Here is a 24,000-nt window from a genome sequence, read left to right on the forward strand (position 1 = left end):
TTTCCTGACAAAACGGCCATTCCTCATCTCCCCATTTGATCTCCTTTCCCTTGCTTCTCTCCCATCTCAGATCTTTGTTCTGGACTTGTCAGGACCCTTGTCTCAATGTTTTTATACAGAAGAAGTCCAGCCCTGGTATAATCAGTCCCCATCAGGACCATTCCTTCCCCACTCTGTACTCCGAAGTCCATCTTATGTGTCCACTGCATAAAAGCCAGGAATTTGCTGGAAAAGCTACAAAATTAACTTGAGGAGAGTCTTTGATCTCAGTTTTAATAGCCAAGGTCTGTGCTGCTATGTACAGCAGGTTATTTCCATGTTTAATTATACATGTCAAGAGCAAAGTAAAAGGATGTTGCCTCACCTCCAAGTCTCAAATCCCTATCCACAGTACAGGCAAAACAGCACTAGAACTATAGAAAACAGTCACAAACAGCTGAACATATTTCAGCTGACAATTTAATTCCTCCTCCTCAACTTCAGCAAATTTTGCCCAAGGCAGAGATGTGATGAACAATTGATGCGGTGTGGTGGAGTCATGCTCTGAAGGAGAGCATGCTCTTGAGCACAGAGAAATTGTCCATTTATTCTCTTTCCATCCTTTACTCCCCAGCACAATCAATCCTCCTCCGTGTCCCTGGACAAGGAATTAAGCTGACACATTAGCCATGGTCGGGTGCAGACCTTCAGCACAGTTACACAGCTCAGGAGCTGCATCTTCTTCCATCAACCACACCCCAGTGAGGTGCAATGATGGCCTCAAAGAGCAGCTGAACAAGGCAGCATTCCAAGGCATGGATGTCAGAGGGAAGGATCAACACAGTGGCCACAGGAAACAAAAAAGGCCACTTCTTACATTTTCCCTTTTCCTGGTCCCAGAGCACAGATCTGTCCTGTCCTTGCCACCAGGCTGCTCACGAAGTCACTGGTGAACAATTTCTCCCTGTCCTTAACTCATGAACCTTTCATTATGACTCCTCTCCCTTGCCCAGTTGAGGAGGAGAGTGAGAGAGTGGCTTTGGTGGCCACCTGGAACCCAGCCCAGGTGAACCCTCCCCAGTTCCCAGCAGAACACAGGCGGGCAGCCTGAGGTGGGCATGGCCCAGCCCACAGCATCAGACACAACTCTGAGCTGCACGGTCTCCTCTGCTTCCTGATTTCCAGGCTCAAACACAGAGTGACTACAATTAAATCCTGCAGGACATCTGCAAGTGAAACAGGATGCTCCCCGCATGAAATTTTTAGTTCAGATTTCCAGTACCACTTAAGGCAGGTTTTTATAATTTATTATAATTTTTATTGTATTTTGTAGTCACTTTATATTACATATATCTTCTGTAAAACTCAGTTCTTTTATAGTTTTCAATGTTCTGAAAGCCTGTCTTAAAAGTTTATATGAACCAGATTATTTGTGTATAATTACACTTTTATTATTTTTAAAAGAACTCTTAATCTCCTTGACAAAAAAGAAAAATCTTTTTTGTTTTAAAAAACAAAGAGACTGAGCCAAAATATGCAAGGTATTGTGCTGGTATTCCACTTTTAAAAAATAAAAGCTAAGGATACTTTTCTAACAAAGCTTTCACAAATTATACCTACTTTAATTAAATCCCTCTTTTCTGGAAACTAACAAAACGCCATTAAGAGCAGAAGACAGTTATTATCTTTCAGTCGTTTTCCTTTTGTACAGTACATTATTACCTAAGTTTCAGTGATTCTTGCTGCGTTATCCACCTCTCCTTTAAAGAAAATACTCTGTAACCATAGCAATACTTTCCCACCCTGGTATTATTTCCCGCTGGTTTGTTCTAGGCTTTTGCACATAGCAACCACAGCAATCCTTGGTCCAAGCTGTCAACTTCTTCTTGGCAACTCTTAGCAAAACTGGTGCATCTCTCAACTACCAAATATGCAGCTTTACATTTTCAAAACAAGATGGGCAGCTATGTTCTGAATAAATGGAGCATTTAAAATCCTAACTCTGCTTTGTATGGTATTTCTAGCGCCACAAACGTGAGATTTTGATATTCTAGATGCTGTCTTCTAGATTTATCACTTTCTGCAGAGCAATGCAGCAATCCCTCCTTAGGCAAAAAGCAGCAGGCAGAGTTGTGACATCTCACTGTAGTTCACCCAACAAAACCTGATGTTCCTGCTTCAAACCTGCCCCGTTTTTCACTGAATTCATGTAGGGGAACACCAGATGTCCCACCTACACCCCACCAGCTGGGCTTCAGCCTCACAAAGGCAGCACCAGCTCTGCCAGACCTGAGACATAAACGCTTTGAATCCAACATCTAAGCACTGAGGAGTCACAGAACAGGGGGCACATCTCAGCCATGTGCATGAATGTTTAACAAATTCCTTGTATTATTTCACTACTCATCACGCAATGCCATTGAGGTTCTCCAGTCTGAGCAGACTATCCACACTCTTCTAGATCTCCACTTTACTGTGGATTTGAACTGAAGAGAAATAATTTTTTTTCCTCTACAGAAGTAAAAGCATATGAGAGAAAAAAGTGCTAAAACAACCCCCACTTAAAACTAACCAAGTTGGATTTTGTTCATCACCTTTTTAATCGTATTTTAAGTTGCTGCCTAATATGGACAACAAGAGCACTAATAAATTTTGAGATTTAGCTGAATTTTGCTACTAGTTGAGTTAGCTGCATAGTAAGGGTAGAGTCAGTGAACTGTGGTGAAGCAGCACAATTTATGCTTGGGAACAACAGTAATTTAAAACTTTGGTGTTTTACTGTGAATCTTCTCGTCCCACTGGAGTCAACAGGGCTTTTGTCATTAACTTCTCTGTCAAAATCTTACTCCCAGTCATAATTGGTTCCTATGAATCACCCAGGGATATTCCCTTCATCTGCTCTCTGGAGGGGGAGTTCCAGAAGTGGAACTAGATATGCAGGACAACCTCATTTACGAATCACCTACTGAGAGAGGTGATTTTCCTCCTTTGAAGAAAAAAACCCCATTTGTCTCAGTCACAATGATAGAAACAAGCAAATAAAGTTGGTAGGTATAAAATATATGGGTGTATATATATACACATCTAGATATGCACACACCCCCACATATTTTTTTATATACATGTACAGCTCATATTTTTTTATACATATACAAATCCCTCCCATATTTTTATGTATATATACACACAAATAAAACAGAAGGGATATTTATCAAACAAAAACTCAAATAACCTAATATATTTGTGAGAGCTGAAAAAAATAGAAATAAGAAAAGAAACTCATTAAGGCAGTATCAGCTAGCTAGGTTGGCCTGGGGTTTTTTTTGAGAGTCTAAAATGCTACAGAAGAAAACTATAGTGAAAAAAATTATAGAAAAATCATTCTAGGAGGGAGAGAAAAGACAACAGATTACCCTACTGTTTCACGTGTTGTTGAGTTAAAGCACAGCCTTGTAGATATTCTAATTTATGGATGCATCAGATACCCATAAACACAAAATTCCCCTACAACCATGACCCAGTTGGGGCTACACACCAGAGAAATGTACACTACCCAGATGGGCCAAAACAGGAATATAGAAACATATTCCTAATGAAAAAAAAATAAATCTTTCCACCACTGTTGCCTGTGGGTTTTTTGTTTGGGTTTTTTTGTCATTTTGTAAAAACTGAGTTAAACCTTTATGCATACAGAAGGAGAACAGGAGCTCAGATGTGGAAATAGAAAGGAAACAAAGGTATATAATAACTTTTCCAAGAAGATCTAAAGAGAAGGACCAAAAGTTTTATTTTGCTATTCTGGTATTTTGCCTAGCAGAGACACATGTTTATGAGTAACTTACATTAAATTTACTAAGGTTTTCTTCTTAAAGAAAAAGGTGGAAATTTGGCATTAGGGGGTCTATATGATTTAGCTATGTTCACTGAAAGATTAGCATAAATACGGAAAATAGGAGTAATTTTGTCACCAGAGCACTTCAAAATTAAGACTCAAACCTAGCAAAGTGCCCTATCACTGTACATGAGAACAGTAATTTGTATTTTATCAGCTGTTATGCTCAATTTGTGGGAGAATTTTCAGACAGAATATTTCAGCTGATGATCACAAATAAGGGAAAAAAAAAAAAACATTTTCCATAAATGAAGGTGGTAATAGTTTTATTAAATTCTTATTCAAATAACGTTATTTTAACATGCTGATCAAATGCATCATGAAACCAAACATTATTTGCTTCGTTTAGTTTTATGAGGGTACAATGGGAAATGCTGTTCTCTCCAATCACAGGTTTTCTGAATGTATCCACTTCACTGGTCTCTTAACAACAAATGCAATTACATTTTACTGTAAAATAATCAAATATGCACTTCCTTGCACATAACAGCTATTTTGTTTTGGATGTAAACACTTTGGTTAAATTTTCTCTAGTCTTAAAGATGCTATTTTCTAGAAGGCAGCATCCTCATTTAGAAAATGGCATTTTCTGACTTGATTTGATTTACAGAGAGACCTAAAGGAAATGGAATCACTGAGAATTATTTTAAATTTGAAATTATAACTCAATCCACAAGGCTAAAGAAAATGTACTTTAAAAAAAAAATCTATTATTATTTCCTATAAAGTAAAGAAGGATTTACAATATTTTAAAAAACATTTTGCCAAGGTGCTCTTGCCCCAAGTCACAGGAAATAATTTTGAAAACTTTTTCAGTAATTGAACACAAAATGAAGTCAATAGATTTTCAATGAATTGTCAGGTTTAAACAATGTGTCTTTTAATTTGATTTCTGTTCATAATGGTTCAGGTTGACATGACTTTAACAAGACTTCAAAAAATCTGCTTAATATTTTAGGTACATCTTGTGCCACTTACATAGACAAGTCTTTGATTGCATTCCTTATTCCTGGCAAGAAGTTTGCTTTTCTTATTCTTACTCCATGTATTTTGGAGACTTTTAATATTTATCCCTTCTTTTAAGAGGATAACTGTCCAAAGGCCTGCCTTCTGGAAGTTGTGAAAATCTTAGCCTTAATGTTTTTGTGGTTTTGTGTTTGGGGCTTTTTTTAACTACCAAAAAGTGTCTTTTAATTGTAAAGGCCTCATTACAGTGACCTTCCAGACAAAATTTACATATTTCTCCATAAATTAAGAATAAGCATTGTTTTAATGTTGGTCTACTTAAAGAACGTTTGGTTTTTTTCCCTTCCAGTTTCCTGAAGTCTCAGAACCCTCTTTCAGAAAACCTTCTGTAACTGGATCTTGCACAGGGACATCAAATGATCCAGTATCCATCAGAAAAGTAAAGAAGTGTTAAAGGAATCAAAGCAGGAGTGAGGTTTGTGACAGACAGCAGGTATTTTGGGAAGTTAAAGAATATCCTCTGCTTATAAAACCATCACTTAAAAAAAAATAAAAATCATTTTTATCCCATTCTTACTGAAAAAGTGTGAACCAAGCCCACAGATAAACCAGGTTTAAAGTGCAACCCTGAATCTGAGCAGAAGGAAGAACACAGCCCCGTTTGGGACATACACATTAACCATTGTGGATGCAGTGCTCCTGTTAGAATATATTATCACACAGTATCCAAGTTTATCAATGCTGGCCTCAATTCAAATATGCCGTTAGATGCCTTACTAAGTGCTTCACTAAACTGAGCCTTTAATGCTATTTAAAACTAACTTAATATAGAAAAGAGCTATAGATTAACTGACACATCTATTGCCTTTTTTGTTCCAATCACTTCTGTTTAAGTGCACTGCACTCTGGGGAACATAAAAACTTGGCAGGGGGGAGGAGGGGAACCTCAGCAAGTTATGTTTGACCTGGAATTGAAAATTCAAACACCAGACCATTCCAGACCTCAGGCTGTCTGATTCTTCCAGTCTCACGTAATCTATTCAACAGTTAAGCCTCACTCCCTATTACTCCTTAATAGTGGTTGTGCCTTTTATTGAATTCCTCAGAGCAAATCATCTAAAACTGGCTTTGAATGACCATGTGGCTCCTGGAGTTGATTTGGAAATCCAGAAAACAAGACACGTACCAGCATTTGAGCAGCTGGCCACAAAATGACAGCCTGAGGCAGGAACTCTGTGGTGCAGGCAGCAATGCCAGAACCCACCCAGCTCCCTCTCACAGCACCTGATGCCTCAGCCAGGAGAGCCTTCCCCGTCCTTGTCAGTCACACTTTCCCACTCTTGTGACAAGGAGAGGTTTAGAGATGAGATGTTCTCCCAGCACCCTTAGTGGGGTGTTGGCTACTTCAAAACTACAAATGAGGGCTGCCTGCAGAGCCCAGCATCTCCTCTGGACAAGGAAACAGCAGGGAACCCCCTCCCTCCAGGGGTTTCCAGCAATCCCAGAGGCTGCTGCTGCTGCCATGAGTAACAGGGGAGCTGCACACAGAAGGCAGGTGGCAGGAACCCCTGGGAAGACAGGATTGCCAAGGGCAAATGTCTGTTACAGCTCTGTGCAAAAAGAAATAATCTCAGAAATATCTGTGAACATCTCATTAACTGCCTATCCCAGATATCCCTGCCTATTCTTATCCTATAAACACCATAGTTTTATCACAGGCGTGTTTCTCCCAGAAAACAAACAAAAAAAAAACCAACAAAACCTCCAATACTTACAATTTATTTAGATTTTGCACAGCACATACATCCATGAAAACAGAATTAAAGTAGCACGTGCAACCTTGACTTCAGCACTTCCCAGTTCTGGTGGCCTGGCTTTGTCACCTTAGCAAGTCTTTCATGGCATACATGAAAAGTTTCCTCAAACTTAGGGGAGAGGAAAAAAAGTAATCAAACCAGGAAAATTCCTTTTTTTTCTTTTATGTCAGCTTGTCAACAACTGCACACCTGAGAGACAGGGTGAGAGCATTAACACCCAGTGCTGTTGCTTGAGTCAACCAAGAAGCCAAAACCAGTGTCTATCATACTTTGCAGTGCCCCAGCCTAGCAGGGAAAGCAGAACCCAGAAATCCTGTGTTTCAGGCAGTGTTCTGAGAAGCAGCAGCATCCAAGATCCCCATGGTTGCCCCTCATCTTCTGCCCTCTCTCCCTCACTGCCAGTCTCATTTAATGTTCCCTCTCCTCTGTTCACAGCAAGTCTGGCCCTGTTTCTTGCCTGTTTTGCAGCTTCTATTGCCCATGAATTGGAACTGCTTCCCACCTTCATTCACCATCTTCCTCTGCTGCTTGGGGCTTTGGAGATTTGGTCTGCCTTATCCATCTATCCCATCCTCCAACTGGATCAAATCAATGGGACATGAGGCTGCATTTGAGGTGAGATGTGCTAATAGACAGAAGTATCCAAAATACACTGGTATACCCAGTCCTTCTTCAGCCTCATGTTTTTCTACCTCTAAAGAAGCTTAACTGCCTTCTTTTCACAGTATTTTCTGCCCCTCTCTGCCAATCAGAAGACATTTTCACAATCCATACTCCCCAACATACAGCCTGGGGTTTGTTTTGAGGCAGAACAAAAGAAATAACTTCTTCCAAGTGGTGCACAGTGCAGTTCTGGAGTCAAGGCAATTAGGCCTAAAACTGACAAAAGAAAATGACTTCACATCCCAACTGAAGAGAGCAAATGGAACAAAATGTAATGGAAGAATGACACAGCTGAAAACAAAACAAAGACGTGCCATATTTCATAACAATGCAGATGTTAAGATATTGAAAATATTTTTAGCATGTACCAGGGAACACAAAAAAGAAAAAACCTATTGGGAATAAGAGTTCAGATCTACATTGTTCCCCTGTTTTCATGACGTTTACAATAGTATTATTCCCTCCCACCCGCCATGAATTTAAACAGCTCCAAAACAAGCTCTTCATTTTGCCAAAAAAAAAATTTTAAAAAAATCAACATGTTCATTATTTTTCAGTGTATTCTAGTGAGTAGTACCTGAAGCAACTCACTCAGCTCTCTGCAGCTGGCTTTCTGCTTTCAGAGGCCTTAATTGTCTGTACATGGACCTCACCTTAGTCACAACCATGTTGGACCTTTCCATCCCCACTCCATTTTCAGTTTTGAGTTCTAGTATGCTGTACACTGAAGTCCCAGAAACCCAAAGTAACTTAACTCCAAGGGCATATCTTTTATTTCAAAGTCAATTTAACACTGTAGGAGCTGCTCATGTGCACTCACTCCATTGTGTGTCATCATCCTTTTCCTTTGCCTTCTCCTCTAGAAATTCAATTTTTCTCAAGCTGGATAACCTATACATCCTTCAGCTGCTGAGAAAGGTAATTTCTCTTTTTCTTTTGCCCATGACCTGCCCTTCTGCAGACACACAGATAAACTCTACAGCAAGAGGAGGGTGCAGTACACCACGACAGAACTGCTGTGGTCCCCAGCCATGGCAGGTCACACCTTGTGCCCTGCCTAGTGTCACTCTGGGTGTCACCTGGACATCCCTGCACGATGCAGCTCTGCTGGGCATTGGCCTTTGTGCTTCCCCAGCTCCCAAAGACAAGAGCAGCTCCTTGCTTTGCCACTCTGCTGCCTTTCTCCAAAGGGTGAAAACAAGCACAAATGCAGCCAGTGTGGGGGTTCTGAGTCCCCTCACCCACCCAAGAAATGGTTTGCTGGGGTAGGACACTTGATATCACAGGGGGACAGAGAAGGGAGGCAGAGCTGTCTCACTATAACTCCATTATCCAGTTGCCAAGAACCAGCACTCATGGCCACCTCACAAACTGGACCAGTTGAGGAGCAAAAACTTCTCAAAGCTCCACACCCAAAAAGATGCCTAACACCTCTAGGTTTTACCTCCTTTCTCAGCTTCATGTACATCTTGTGAGATGTACAACACCCTTCATTTGCACTGAGGGCTCTGCAGCACAAATTCCCCGAGCACAACACAGCCAGTGCAAATCCTGGATGCTTTCTCAAAGCTTTAGACTTTCTGAACTTATGTTACACAACACAGTCTGAATCCTCACCTGCCCTCTGGGATGGGAAGTCAATGGCCAGGAGTGGGTAATTACTGCCTGGATAATTCACTCCACTCATTAACAACCTCAGTTATCCCCCAGCAACAATTCACACTTAGATAAGGAAGGGACCCATGCAAACTGAATTATGCCAATGGTGACAAGCCATGTGCAGCCACTGTGTTTCCAGAGGAGAAATACAGATAGTGACAACAGAGGGGCTGCAGGGAAAACAGCAGCAGTTAACAGGGTGATACCTCCAGGTCCAGGGTCTGCAATGAAAAAGGCTTTGGATAAGACCACATATGCATTTCAGCAGCCAAGCAGCCCAAATCTAGTTTATATTGAACAGGAATAGAAAGTATGTTTTGATATGAAAAAAGTCTTCAGGATGAAGCTCTACAGGGCTTTACCTGTAGCTCACCTTGTTATAAGCAACCACCACACACCAGGGATTCTTGGAGGCTGGCAAAGCTGACCCTTACACACAAATGGACAAAAAAGGGCTCATGTGAAGGCAGCTGAACAGCTCTGTGATGGTCTTCACTTAGCACTTGCCCAATACAGATGAGTAGATCCACCTTTATTCATGGAAAAGCCAACATTTCATTTCACATTATCAGGAAAGAAATGCTGCTTGCTTCTCCCCTCCCAAATTTCTCAGGCAGCTCTTCTATGACTTGGAGGACGTTGCACAGCTGAGTCCCCAGGTCCTGTGTACCTGCCATTGTCACTGAGGCAGAGGTCACACTAGACTATTTATACAAGAGCAGCAGCTTTGGAGAACCTGGTTTAGTCTGCCTGACTTTAGCTACAAACTACCAGACACAGGTTTCAGAAACATCTGCCAAGAAATTAAAATCTAACTTGCCAGAAAGGCAGAAACAGATTGCAGAAGGGCAAGCTGGGAACAGGGGAGTTCCCAAGAGGTCTTAGCATTTGTTAAAAAAAAAAGTAAAATTTTTCTAGTTTTTCCCTACATAAGAGGAAAGTACAGTTTGACTTAATTTCAAAGCATAAAGATAAGCCAGCATATATGTACATGACTCATTTTCAAATAATTCCAAAATGCAAGGAGATACAGAAGACACACTTTAGGACTGTTTTCTTACTCTTAAGACTCACACAACAGTAGAACCAGGTCTACAGTAGTGTTGCAAGACTCAGACACCCTATATAGGCAGACTTATCTCCAGTCAGGCCTGGTATTTCCCCAAAAATCCCATCTGCAGACACAAATTACACACAGTGAAGGCAAACCCTACAGCTAATGCAAGCCCATAGTCCTCTGAGAACACACAAAGCTGGTGCCTGTCTGAAACCTGGGACCACAGCCTGGACTGATGCTGCTCCCGTGGAGGTGTAGGATCACTGAACACACCACTCAACACATGGCTGGCAGGCACTGCTGTGGAAAAGAAGGATTAGGGCAGTGCTGTGGAAAAGAAGGATTAGGGCAGTGCTCAGACACCCAACAGATACCAGCTCACCAATCTTTGCTCTGTCTCTGCACGGCGAGGTCAATACTAGAATGCACAGACATTGGAACTGTATGCAGAAGGTGATAAATAAAAGCAGAGAAGAAATAGAAGAAGCCTCAGGTGGTTTAAGGGATAAAACCAAAGTGTCTTCAAGTGAGACTTAAGGATTTAAGTCTGTATAAATTATCAGTGAGGATATTTTGTTTGAACAGAGTGCCAGGCTAAGTGATGGATTCTCTGCCATAATTTTAAGTTTTTGCAAGATATTGAATATAGTAGAATTATTGCAGAATATAGTTCTGTGTCCTTTGGCACGCAGGGTGTTTTAAAAGACAGCATGAGGATCTTTCTGGCCTTGAAAACAAAATTCTGAGGGCTGTGCTAAAGCTGAAGACTGAAATCTAAAGAAAATATTCAATGCTTTAAACAAATAATGTGTTTCTTATTTAAAGAACACCACTTTCAGACACTGCATTACAAGTGGGGAAAGCACAAGCATTTACAAATTCTAAGTCAGCTTGACAGAAATTTTAAGAAATAATTTGATTTCTATGAAATATTTTCTGCTCATTCTTTAATTGGGGAAAATTCATGCAAATGTCAGTCTCGCCTCCTACCAATTATGACCAAAATATTGCCTTTTACTTCCCATCAGTGACACACCAAGTACTGGCATTTTTATTTCAAAATTTGTATGTGAGGACAAAGTTAACATATCAGTAAAAGGCTGTGGTTAGTTAGGTAAACTCCCCGTGGTAAATTTAGTTATTTCCTGATGTCACAGCTTAGTAAGACAGAAAAGTCTTCTGCCAGTCTCTACCTTCTCGACATATGGCAACTCATTTCAAACCAAGAGGAGATACAAAAAGCTCCCCTTTTGCAATAAAGCAATTAATCACTGTCTGCTAACTTTCTTTCCTGCTTTTGTGCCACTTTTAAAAGGAATTCCCCACATTCTTCTTCCAAACATAGATTTTAGGTATAGCATTAGGCAAGTTATTAATATCAAATAAACAATTTAATTCTATGTCTCACAAGGCCATGGTTCTTTGCACATCTTCACATCCTTTTGTCACCCTCAATCCCCTCCCAGTAGGTGTAGAAAATGAAAACATTAAAAAAAAAAAAAAAGAAAAGAAAATGAAAATACATGTAGAAATGTGGCAGCAAAAAATATGTAAAGGAAGTGCAAGGTCAAAAAATGCAAATATTAAACCCACTCACATTAAAAACTGAGAAATTCAGTTAAGTTAATCAATCATTCATGTTTCATCAATGGCTTTCTACTTCAATTACGTGAGGTACAAGTAAATATTACAAATTTAAGTTTGGACTTTAGCTTTAAAATACACAAATTATGCATTTGAGGCAAGCTTTCTGAATGAGATTAGACAGTGGATATGATGAGAAAGAGAATATCAATTAAGAGAAAGCAAAAGAATACACAGCAAAGGCTTCATCTGTTTTCTAGTTTCTCTCTTATTCTATAAAAAGCTACCTGAGACTAGAGATTCCATTCACTTCTAAAGGTCCCAAAATCCATGCATTGTGAAGCATCATAGATATCCTCAGTAGCAAACATTAACTTTTGATTTAATACAGTCTGGAACCACTCAAAGGGATGAGGAGTAAGGACCCCAAGGTCTCAAAGCCACCTTTGTCTCCACAGAAGTCTCATTTTTTTCCAGAACAAGAACAGGGACACACTACAAGAACCGAAATTCTTGATTTGCAATTAATTCATTAGTGACAACTTTGTAAAAGCACCACGTAATATTTTAACCATGTACCAGCTTCAAAAAAATCTTCAATTCAGGCAAGACAAAAAGCAGAGTTTTCTTCATGAACAGTTTCCACAGAACTGTGATAAAAATTAATGACTATATTATGAAGCAAATTATACCATCCACCAATTATTTGCAGCTCAACTAAGTGAGAGGCACCCTGACAAAATTCCAGCTAAGCTGTTTGGATTCTGCACTTTCCAGCAGCCACTGAAAGTGGAAACACAACTCAAGCACTGGAACACTTGTAGGGTACATTGAGTAGCAAGTGTACACAGTTTAAGCCAACCCAGACCCTGTAACAAAACAAAAAGGTGTAATTACCAATCATTCATCTTATTTTTCCTTTCCAGATACACTGAGCTACCTTGGGCAGGGAGATGCAGCTCCTCACCAGTGACCATCAAACACAGCCCTGCTGCAGCTGGAGGAGCCAGTGCCTTCTCTGGAGGGCAATTCAGAAAAAAAGCCCAACTTGGAAACTCAGAATTGCCCTGGAAACCCCAATAATTTTCCACTAGCCAGGGAGGAAACAGTCAGTGCTCCCTCTAGACTAAGGACAGCCTTTGTGAATGCCCCACCAAAGTCATCAACGCTAATGCCTTTAAACTAACACTCCAGCAGAAAATAATCCTGCCTAAAAGAGGGGCAGAGGGAGGGAAAGTCTTGCCTGACAAAGCAGGAGCATAAAATGGATTTATCAGAGTGGGAGGAAAAGGGTGATAATGAAGAACGTTTCAGTAAGACCAGCTTGAGAGAGATTAACATTCAGTGTTAAAAAAAAAAAAAAAAAAAAAAAAGAAAAAGCTTAAAAATAAAATCACAGTAAAGTGACTGCCTTGGGAGAGAAAAAAATTGGTAGATCTTTAAGGTGCCATGCAGGCCACATGTCTTTATCAGCAGAGCTGGTGGAAAACCCAAGTGATTAAATGGTAACTGCAATCAGCTTGTAAAATAAAAGAGAAGCTTCTTCATAAGGGTTTTAAACTCAAACAGCGTGGAGGTGGCAAAAGTAAAAGAACATTTGAGACAATTAGAGCAGGCAATAAAACCAACTATGAATTTTAACAAGAAGGCAGAAGTATTTCTTTCCCCATATAACCAAGAAAACACACAGCTGCCACTCAAGGAAAGTCCTGTGCTATTTCAGAAACATTTGGTCTAAGAGATGAAACTTTTTGTCTTCAGATACGCTTCTGCATACTACACCAATTTTAAGGGTTGAAGATCCATAACATTTTCAGAATAAAATATTTCCCAGTTCAAATGTGGAAAATTAGATGGACGTATTTTGAACATATGACTACTGAGAAATAATAGGAATAGCAGTCAAATTTCAGATGTAAAACTGGAATCATGTAAGACATTTGACAAAATTATTTTTAAATGGACCTTTTTAATAATACCTGTTTAGTTATTCAACCATTGCATCTTTTGCCTGACCTTGTTGTCTGGTTCTTTATTTCTTAAACCTTTTGACAAATTTTTGTCCTAACCTCTGACTGCATTAAATGCAAAGAGTCTGATGGACATGAAATCTAGCACACATTCCTCTTTTCCACTGAACAATTTCAACTCTTACTGCTAATTACAGAATTCTTGCCTGAGTGCCACTGCTCACCAAGTTACTTAATGTCTGTGCTTTTTAGAACAGCTACATAATTTTCTAAAACTTCATTTTTTTTTCACCATTCTACTCCCCCAAAACCTTACAGCTAGGCTTGATTTAATTCTAACTACCTAAGAATCTTCCATCTTCCCAGCTTTATATAATCCCTAGGTTTGATCAGCTCCTCACTATGTTCCAAGCCATTGATTAATGAGAAGTAAAACACAAGGAAATTTCTGTGGGACAAAACTTTCTTCTAACTTTAATCATTAAAATGAAATAAAACCTAAAGCAATTGTTGAACCAGTCATAAATCAGCCATTTAATTAAGTAATCCACCTGGCTTCAAATTCTTATGAGTTTTCTAAGTTTTGCTGAATCAAAGGAGCTACAGGAGACTTCTTGGAAGGACTTCTACCTTTCGAAGGTTTCTAAAGTCATTACAAGCACTACTTCCACTCTCCTCCATTCCCCAGCCTCACAAATACAAAGCAATTCTATTTTAGGCTGAGATTTCTAGGTCTGTTTACAGGGGAGCAGGGTGAGGGGGGGAATGTTTGTTTTCACAGACTTTGTTAAATGAAAGATGCACAAGATATTTTTGCAATAAATTAATAGAATCATAGAACTGTTTAGGCTGGAAAAACCTTTAAGGTCATCAGGTACAACCACTAACCCAGCACTGCCAATCCACCACTCAAATCCTGTGTCTTTATATCTTAAATATCTCCAGGGACAGCGACTCCACCACTTCCCTGGGCAGCCTGTTCCAATGCCTCACCACTCTTTCCATGACATTTTTTTCCTAATATCCAATCTGAACCTCCCCTGGCACAACCTGAGGCCGTTTCCTCTTGTCCTGTCACTGGGAGAAGAGACCAACCCTACCCGGCTACAACCTCCTGTCAGGGGATTGTAAAGGCACTAAGGTCCCCCTGACCTTCCTTTTCTTTGGGAGTTAAAATTAAGAAACACAGGGCTGATGAAGAAGGATGAGGAAACATTGTCCCAGAGCAGCTGCTGTGTCTGGATGCTGCAGTTCCTTAAAATTCCAACAGCACCCCCCTGCTCAAGAGCATCTTCACCACAGTCAAAAAATCTAACACCTTTACAGACTGAAAAATTTAACAGGCAAATGCCCACATGGGAAAGGGTTTGAGAAAATGGAGTTTAAGAAATTGTCAGTACTTGGTTGGTCTCTGTAAAGGATCATATGAACATTTATCTGGTGAGGTAAAATATACTAAATTGAATAACTTCTTAAAGCATTTGCTACCAGCAAGCTGACACAGCACAAACCACTTAGGGTAGCTTACTCTGACTGAACAAGCAAAACAAAAACTTCTTTAAACTTCACAGAATAACCCAATCTGGGTCAATGCACTGTTATGCCTATGTGTTTGATATGATTTTAAATACTCATTCCAATTAGAAATTATTTGTGCATGGGGTAAAGCAATGATGGAGATTATGTTTACATGTGTCAGGAAGCACTAAGATGGATCAAAATTTGAAAAAATCTCCATCTATACATTTGATGATTTAAGGTAAAACTGCTGTGAAGCAAAGAATAAAACAAACAAAAACAAAATGAGGAAAGAAGGCATACCTAGAAGCTAGAAGTTGCAAAAGGAAATTGGCAACAGTTTCAGGGTCTGAAATTAGAGGACTTGGGATTTCTGTGCATTCTCAGGAGCCAGGAGGATGCAAGGCTGTTGGAGGTGATGTCAGAAGTGTGTCTGTGCCTCACCACTGGGCTCAGGAGGGACCTGTGAGCAGATTTCTGGTTTGCTTTTGGCCCTGGCTTCCATTTTATCAAAGGTTTTATAAGAGTTTACAACTTTCCTTGTGAGCAACACAGACTTCATACAAATGAAATCTGAATCAAAGGCAGCATGTGACTTTGATTTTGACTTTGGAATTATTATTATTTTCATTATATAATGCAGAACCACCTCAATTATCAGGAACACTAAGAACCATCCAGATAAAAACTAACAAGTACAATCAACTATTTGTAAGGCATCAGAGAATAATTATAGCGCCTGACACCCTCCCCCCCACATAAAAAATAAGAAAAATACAAGTGTAGTTGATAACAAAAAGAAAAAATTAGAAAAGGTATGTATGCACAAGCTTTATAATACTGAAATATATAACCTGTTTTCTCAGAGGATCTTGTATTAGAAAAATATAACTGGAATAGTTCCCAAATAACGGATTCCACTTAATTAAAAAGAAAAACAAAAACTTACAGCAGTTTCCACTTTCCAAGATAACACCGGAATAAATAATTGCTTGGAAAATATGCTATGGCTGGTGCATCCCCTTAACTACTTAAGGCCACACACTACAGTTTAAAGTATGTTTTTAAATAGATAACTCTCTATGTTACTAGAGAAGTTCAGTTCCACAGTGCCTGGTAACAAATTATTTTTAGAGAAAAACCAAACCTTACTGTTATCTGTGCTGACCCAAATCTCCTCTAGGTGTCTGACTGACAGAGGTTCAGCTTCATTACCCCACTGTATTAATTACTAGATAAAAAGAAAACCAAGATTTTTCCTATACTTTTGCTTCCCTTTAGTATAGCATTCAATTACAGAAAATTAAAATCAAGAAATTACTCTGTTTTGCTATATTTGAACAAATAGGAAAACTGAAGACCATTCAAGGGAATAATCAAAATAACTGAGCTAATGACAGGACTGGTTCTTCTCCCATTCTTGAGAGATATGAGTGTCTCAGGTAGGGTAAATAATTAGCCCCTTCTTTCAAACAGGCTCTGTTGCCTAGATTTTGTAATTTACAAAAACTCCATATAATCTTTTCTCATGATTCTTCTTTTTATTTCAGAAAAATCTCTGATTTTACTTCCCCCCCCCCTTAAACAGAAGAATATTTTATTCTTGTTTTTTAATATGGCTCTCAACTTAATAGGCAACTATGGAAAACTTAGTGGGACAATCTGAACTTTAGTAGGAAACAGACACTTCTCCATGAAACTCTTAAAAATGGGTTTAGCTAGTATTGTCTTTTCATGTATTTTTATCTTAGTACCACTGGGGGAAAAAAGTGACCTACTAAAACTTCTAGAAAAATCAGATCTGACAGTAACATATAGAATGGGTATATTCAAAGGCCAGCTTTGACTTAGGGAGCCCAGTCTGCTTTGTTTCCCTTGTCAGCCTGTAGCCAGTGTGGACAGATTAAAACTCCTCCAGCAGGTAATTCAGAGCTTGGAGTGCTCCTTAGCACCCACTGGGGAAGCTGATTTATTGTCCCAACCCCAGGAACCCAAGGAGAAAAATATTCCTGGGTTAGATGAACCTCTGTGTTCCCTGCACCACCCATTCCTGTGCCTCTCTGCAGGGTGAGCACAGTGTTTGTGCTGATCCTGGGCCTCGTGGCTGGTTGTGTTCACACCAAGATTTACCACTGGGAGACTCTTCTTTGATTTCATTTATTACTGGGTTGGAAGGCTACACAATCCTGGTTTCATAACTTCTAAGTACTTTTAATATTTAAATGCTGTTCTCATGTCTAATGGTCAAGTTGTTGTTTATTCTGGACAACCTATTCTCTCCAAGTTCTTATTCAGTTCAAGTCTAGCATAGCTTTAGTCCTTCTACATTTGGATAAGAAACAAGCCTAGGTGTAACCTCCCCATATTTATAGGAAAAGAGATTTCATCTTCCATGTTCAAAACCTGTATTTTTCATTCTATTGTATTGATAAGCATTTTCTCCTGAACCAAAATCCTCCAGTTTATTTTTGCATACAGGTTTTTAATTCAGTCCATCTGAAGATAAACTGCAAGGGACAACAAGTGCCCAGCTTTGAACAAGGACAGAAGTAAAACTGAATACTGATACATCAGAACAAAGAATCTTAACTCCCTTGTACAGGCATTAAACTCTACGTATCACACAATCATAAAGGCTGAAAAAGACCTCCAAGATCATAGAGTACAACCTTTGGCCAATCATCACCATATCAACTAAACCACAGCACTAAAATGTGGTAAAGACTGGTACATTCTTCAAAGAAAATTGAACTTTTCTTTTGCTTTGGGAAGCTTTCAGGCCCAAGGAAAGAAAAAATAAATCTGTCCTTCTCAACATGTTTTCCTCCCCAATATTCCTGTTATGCATCTGGACTGGCATTTGCTCAGCATTTTCTGTACAGGACTGCAATTTTTCTTCCTTTTACATATTAATAACCACATTCAGTCGGGCCAAAGATACATTTCTCCTCATACTGTGTCTTTAGCAAAGGCTGAGAGCAGAAGTCTGGGAAGAGCACCAGGACAAGAAAAACTTGCAGGGATACACTTTGGGATCCCTCTGCAGCCTTCAGGGACTGAGCTCTGTGTTCTTCTAAGCAAGAGTTGATGCTTTTGCACTGACAATCCACACCCAGATAATCCTGCAGTGTGTGCAGTGCTCACAGCTAAACTATGCACCATGAAATAAATACCACCTCTTACTTGTTCTGAATCTGTCACTTGATAATTTCATTTGATCCCCTCTGGGTCTTGTACTACAAGAGACACTTAATGAACACTCCCTGTTCATTTTTTTCCATTACACTCCTATATAGATTTTTATCATTTTCATCTTTAGCTGTTACTTTGTCAGGCTGAAGATTCTCAATCTATTTAATTGCTCTTTATCATCACTGCCACCCATTTCTAGTACTGTTATCTCTCCTTTCCCCCCCCCCCCCCATTCTTCCTTTAAATCCAAGGATCAGAACAGCACCCAGAGGTCAAGACAAAAGCAGTTTACAAACTGGCATAGCAGACTTCTGCTCTATGAGCCATTTTTCCCTATTTTTTTTTTTTTTTACCAAACCCAAACATCACTTCATCAATGCCTGGATTCGGCATGATAAACTCTCTACAACATTGCTTCCTTCCACACTAATCATCTCAATAATGGCAGGATTGTTCTCCACCACATGCATTACTTCATAGCACCAGCAGCAAGCTTCAACACCAGTTACTAAGCATCACAAGTTCCCTCTTGGGTTCTTCATAATTGGCTTTCATTTATGCTCCTCTCATTAATTTGGAATCATTCTGCACTCCCCCTTTCAGATCACCAATGCATATTGGTGTTAAATTTAGCACAGATCCATGAGTAACTCTACTGGTGACCTCCATCCCTTCTGTTAAACAGGACATTTATTCATCTTTTTGGCCATTACTCTAGGACAAAAAAATTCCTCTTATGTCAGAGCAGTTTCATTTTGCTCAGCACCTTTGGTGAGTCGCTCTCACAAGATTCCCTGAGCCCCAGTGTATGCATCAGCTAAATCACACTTACTCACAACCTCAACAGTGCTTCAAAGAACTCCACCAGACCTGTGAGACTGTTCTGACTCTTTCCTGGTGCATCAAATTGTCCATGAATGCTCTAGTTTTCTTCCCCATTGTATTTACCAGAAAACTGGCTGGTAAGAATGCCAGTCAAACTTGTCCTGTTCTTTCCCACAGGCTTTCTGGAAGCCTTTATAAAACCTGGCATCACCTTTGGCACCCTCAGCTTCACTGCTACTGTGAACATTGTTCTCTCATATGCCTTTAGCTACAGGTGCAATATTCTTTGAGTTCTTTTAGCTCTTAGTTACCTATTGGACCATTGGCCATCCCATTTCTGATTGTTTTGAAAGGACTTATGATAAGCTTCTCTGCCTTTTATCACATATCAGGCTTTTAAACTTGTTTTACTGTCTATTTCATGTTTATTTTGCATGAATGTCAACTTTTTTAAATTTCTGGACTTGTTTTTGCAGAGTATCTTTCTGTTCCTTACACATCTTGCTCAACCATGCTAAATAGAAGCAGTTTTTAGGAAATATGTTGGGGTTTTTTTCTGAGTCTCTCCACAATGGCTGCAAGCATTTTATTCTGTTGACAGTTCCTCTTACCAGGCTGTCCATAGGAACCCTAATCAGTGTCCTGCTTGATATGGCAGATGTGGGCTGTCAATAACTCACTGCTGAACTAAGCCATCAATATCTCCATTTTATATTCCAGTCTTCCAACATTTGCATAGAAACACTTCCATTTTGGTCTGCCTGCCTGTCCTTCTGTGCTCCTGTATAAATAAGACCTAATTTTTCCAGCAATCCTTCACTGTTCTCTAGATGACCTCCATCAAGTTCTGCCTCGTGTACCCCAGGCACAGGCAGTGTCATCTTGACCTGTGTGCCTTCCCTGCTTGCCCTCATGCAGGACATTGGGAATACACTGCAGACTGATGCTGCACAGCTCTTTATTCTCAACCTTACATCCAGTAACTCATGTGCTGCCTCCAGCACTCTTCAGTTGCCTTTATGTCACCAGCACTTCTCCACCATGGAAAGGCAGCCTAGACTCCTTTTGCTGTAAGTCACTTTGGCATGTGGCTGGAAGGTTTCCAAACATTCCCTTCCAGCCCTGGTTACACCCCACAGCAGGAGAGGTCTCTTCATCACCTGGAACCAACACCAGGCAATGGAATTCCAAGAGCAGAAGGATACTCAGCCATCACCTGACATCAAGGTCTCATCTACAGGATGAGATTTGTTCTGACCTAATTTCAGGGTCATTTCCCCTTTGCAGGATTGATGTCCCAGCAGCAGCCTCCCTGGAGACAGAGGTGGGAATACTTGCCTGGAGGTTTGCTTTACAGATTTTCTAATTGACAGTAGTTTCCTTACACTTTGCATGTCGTGACTTTCACAAGAGTCCAGTTGCATTAATCTGCAATGATCATCTTGCAGTGTCATAACTATCTCTTTGGTTTAACAGCTGCATTGTTGAGGGCAAGTAAATGTTTTTGGGTTTTTTTTTCCTAACTGGAGATCTGATATCAGCCTCTAGCCTGAGAAGCCAAAGGGTCTAGGCTAAATGGCCTCAGACACACTCGTTGTGTTTGTAGGCTTACTCTCATTGTATTCCATTGAAATTTTCACTTTGTGTCTCTCCCTCCAGACTGTCCTCATTCTCCTGGAAGACATTAGTTTTCTAGTGGTTTTCTAAAAATCTAAAATTGTTCTAGTGGTTTTCTAAAAATCCATTTTAATACTGGACTGGTTGGTGCTTGTGAAAATTTAAAGTATTTATTTATTTTGTGAAATGTTAATAACTTCTCTGCCTTCCATTCAGCACCTTTAACCCATTCTTCAGGTTCCCACAAACCATTTTCAAGACAATTAATGAAAGTAAGGAGGAGTAAGAAAGTTTAATTTTTCTTGTGTAACACTCTGCTATCATTAACAGACATTTCCCATAACTGCTGGGCAATCATGCTTTATAATCTAACAGATCACAGCCACTTTATGATAGCATGAAAGGACTGATTGTGCAAGCCCTTAAATACTGCTTCCCTAAGACAACAGAACACACAACCAGCCACAACTTCTAGCTCAAAACAGAAACACAGAACTGTTTCTTAAGATGCAGCCTCTTCTGCAATGTGGAGGGGAGTTGTACTTTACACCCTCCACCAAATCCAGGGATATTCTACATAACTAGGACTTGCTGATTCAAAGTGGGACCTTGCCCATTTAGATTTCTTACTATGAATTCTACTTTCAATTACACCAAGTCTGCTGCATTTTGTTGGCTCTGATGTACACAGCTTTTGACACAAAAGAAGTCTTGAGAGCTTACACACACCACACACTGTCACTGCTGTATTTATAGGCAAGATGCTTAAACATTTGCATTTTATTGTAAGGGATAAATTGTGCCATACAGTACAGAGAAATTCAATACTGATTCACAAAACAGGCCTGATTTTTGAGTTGATGGAAAATGGTTTTAGTTCCCTTTCCACCATCAAATCTAATTTGAAGTAACCGAGTGTAGTGCAAATACATCAGATACTTGGTAATCTCCTGTAATGGCAGGGAAATTCATCACAAATTGCTGAATGTTATGAATCATCTTGTGAACACATAACTGCCATACACTGAAAAAGGCGCTTTAACAAGTGGTTTCATTCATTTATGTCAATACTTCATAATTAGCACAGAGAAGTGTCTGTAAATTGAACTCTTGAGCATCACACTGCTTAGTTACCATTTTTTAAAATATTTTCAGCACTTGATGTAATGGAAGACCCCATTAAAATTTTGTGCCAATGACAAACGACTTTTTCATTTTCTCTTCTAAACGTGTTAGCACAAGCTAATGAACTCTACGTTCAACAAAGCCACAAGCATATGCTGACCTGTACTACATAAACAGTTCAACTGACTTTATCAGGGATATTAATGTAAAGTTTTGATGGATATGTAAACCCTGTTCCTCAATAACATATAATAATAAAAGACCTACTAGTGTATATGGAAGTTAATACTGATGCTCACTTAGAAGTAGCAGGTGGCACAAAAAGCATGACAGCCAGAGGCTTAGGAGAGCTCTCTGCTGCACACTGAAGACCTATATTCAGCCACCTTTTCATTTGTAATTGAAGAACTCTGAAAGCTTTGCGGGGTATTCTATCCAAGGCACACATTATTTTGAGAGCATTATGATGTACCCAAAACCAGAGATCAGGATCTTACTATTCCCCAACAGAGACACAGCTTTTCTACAGAGACCTTACAATTTCAGGGCTTGAGTGTCCACAAAGCCATACCTGAACTTTGGTTTCCTGGTCGGTACTTTAAGCACTGTGTGGAAATAATTAATTTCTACTTGGATTCCATAACCTCAAGATGCCAAGTCACAATAATTTAACAGTATAGTGGTGACTGCTGGTTTGTCATACCTATGAGGTGTCTTAGCCCATTTTAACAGCAAAATAAATCATTCTCTCTGCAACTTCCTTTACAACTGAGGGGCTGACACAAGGTGACTTGGTCATCCCTGGGCATTTGGAGTAGAAACACATTCTCTCAGGAGCAACTGAAAGGTTTAGACAAACTGCTCTCCTAGACCAGAAAAGGAAGTGCAAGACTATAAATACACCCATGATCACAGTGACAATTCCACTTTGACACTTCTTACCGGGGTAACTTCCCACTCATCAGTCCTAAAAAATCCTCAAGCCCCAGCTCCAAGTTTGTCTCATCCTCCGTGGCTTCCTAGGAATCCTGGAATGCACACCTGTGGACTAATTTCCACAGGCTGTGCACACCAGGGTAAATATTCAAGAAAAGCTTTGCCTTACTCTAATGTTGCTAATTAATGACCAAATAATTATTAAAATAATCTAGTATTTTCCTGTGCTTTGAAATAGGAGATCTAATCTTGAGCTCTTATTACATACTGCTTATTTTTACTTTTATTTCTTAATTGAAAACAATGTTGTCTTTTTTTTTTTTAATTTTACAAGATTTAACCCTTAAAAAGGTATACATATCCCCATTGGACACTTATTTGAAATTACATGTAATTCGTAATAACATCTTCTTAATTCTGCAATTTTCCTCACACTTCCAATCCTTCAGTGCTCGTTAAAAAACATTACTGATAAGATATCCAAAGTAGCCAGACATGCAAACTTGTCTCTTGTGTCTAGAGTTTCTCCTTTTCAAGCATATTCAGGCCTGTAACTGCTGCTAGGTTTATCAATATAAAATATATTTATTTAAAGGGATTAAAAAAATAATCTTCAGAATACTTAGGGCTCCAATTCTCAACAGTTACAGTAAACTATAAGAAGTAGGAAAATCCCACCTCTCCTTGCATACTGCCTTCAAAGTATTTTTTCTCCTTTTAGTAGTCAAATATAGATTTTTCCATGACATTTTGATTAGGCTCTTACTGTGAACACATTAAGTGATAATTGGTCCAAAAATACTTATTGAGCCAGGAATATCAGAATACAGTAAATACCAGGAGCACCATAGGCAGCTGTATGAATCACTTCACATACCTGTGGTTTTCCAGGTTCCTGTGCTTAGTCATGAGTACACTCTTCATATTCTCGTACACAGAACACAATTTCTGCCAATTTTTGTTCTTGGCTTCTACACTGCCACCTGTAGTCATACAAGAGAAATTAGCCATATTTTATGCTGCAAATCCTATTAGCACAATGTTTCAGCTCACTTGTTTTTCTAGACAAACATTCTAAAGCATCCCCTTTTCTAAAAGGTGCATTTAGATATTCAAACCAAGTTATTTACATTTTTCTCTTTAATACATTTGAGGAAAAAAAGAAAAAAAAATTATCACCAAAGAATCTCAACTCATTTA

At 39.4% G+C, this 24,000-nt stretch overlaps 1 long non-coding RNA gene across 2 annotated transcripts in view; it reads right to left on the reverse strand.

Annotated features, from left to right (window-relative positions):
• LOC106853503 (uncharacterized) overlaps positions 1 to 24,000 on the reverse strand; it is a 36,814-nt gene that overhangs the window by 11,462 nt on the left and 1,352 nt on the right. For both annotated transcript variants that reach the window (XR_001403143.2, XR_015801858.1), the window contains exon 2: positions 23,678 to 23,783. This is a non-coding gene — a long non-coding RNA (uncharacterized LOC106853503). The remainder of the gene's footprint in view (positions 1 to 23,677; positions 23,784 to 24,000) is intronic.

The sequence above is a fragment of the Sturnus vulgaris genome, chromosome 2 (genome assembly GCF_052056855.1).
Source record: "Sturnus vulgaris isolate bStuVul1 chromosome 2, bStuVul1.hap1, whole genome shotgun sequence".
NCBI lineage: Eukaryota > Metazoa > Chordata > Aves > Passeriformes > Sturnidae > Sturnus > Sturnus vulgaris.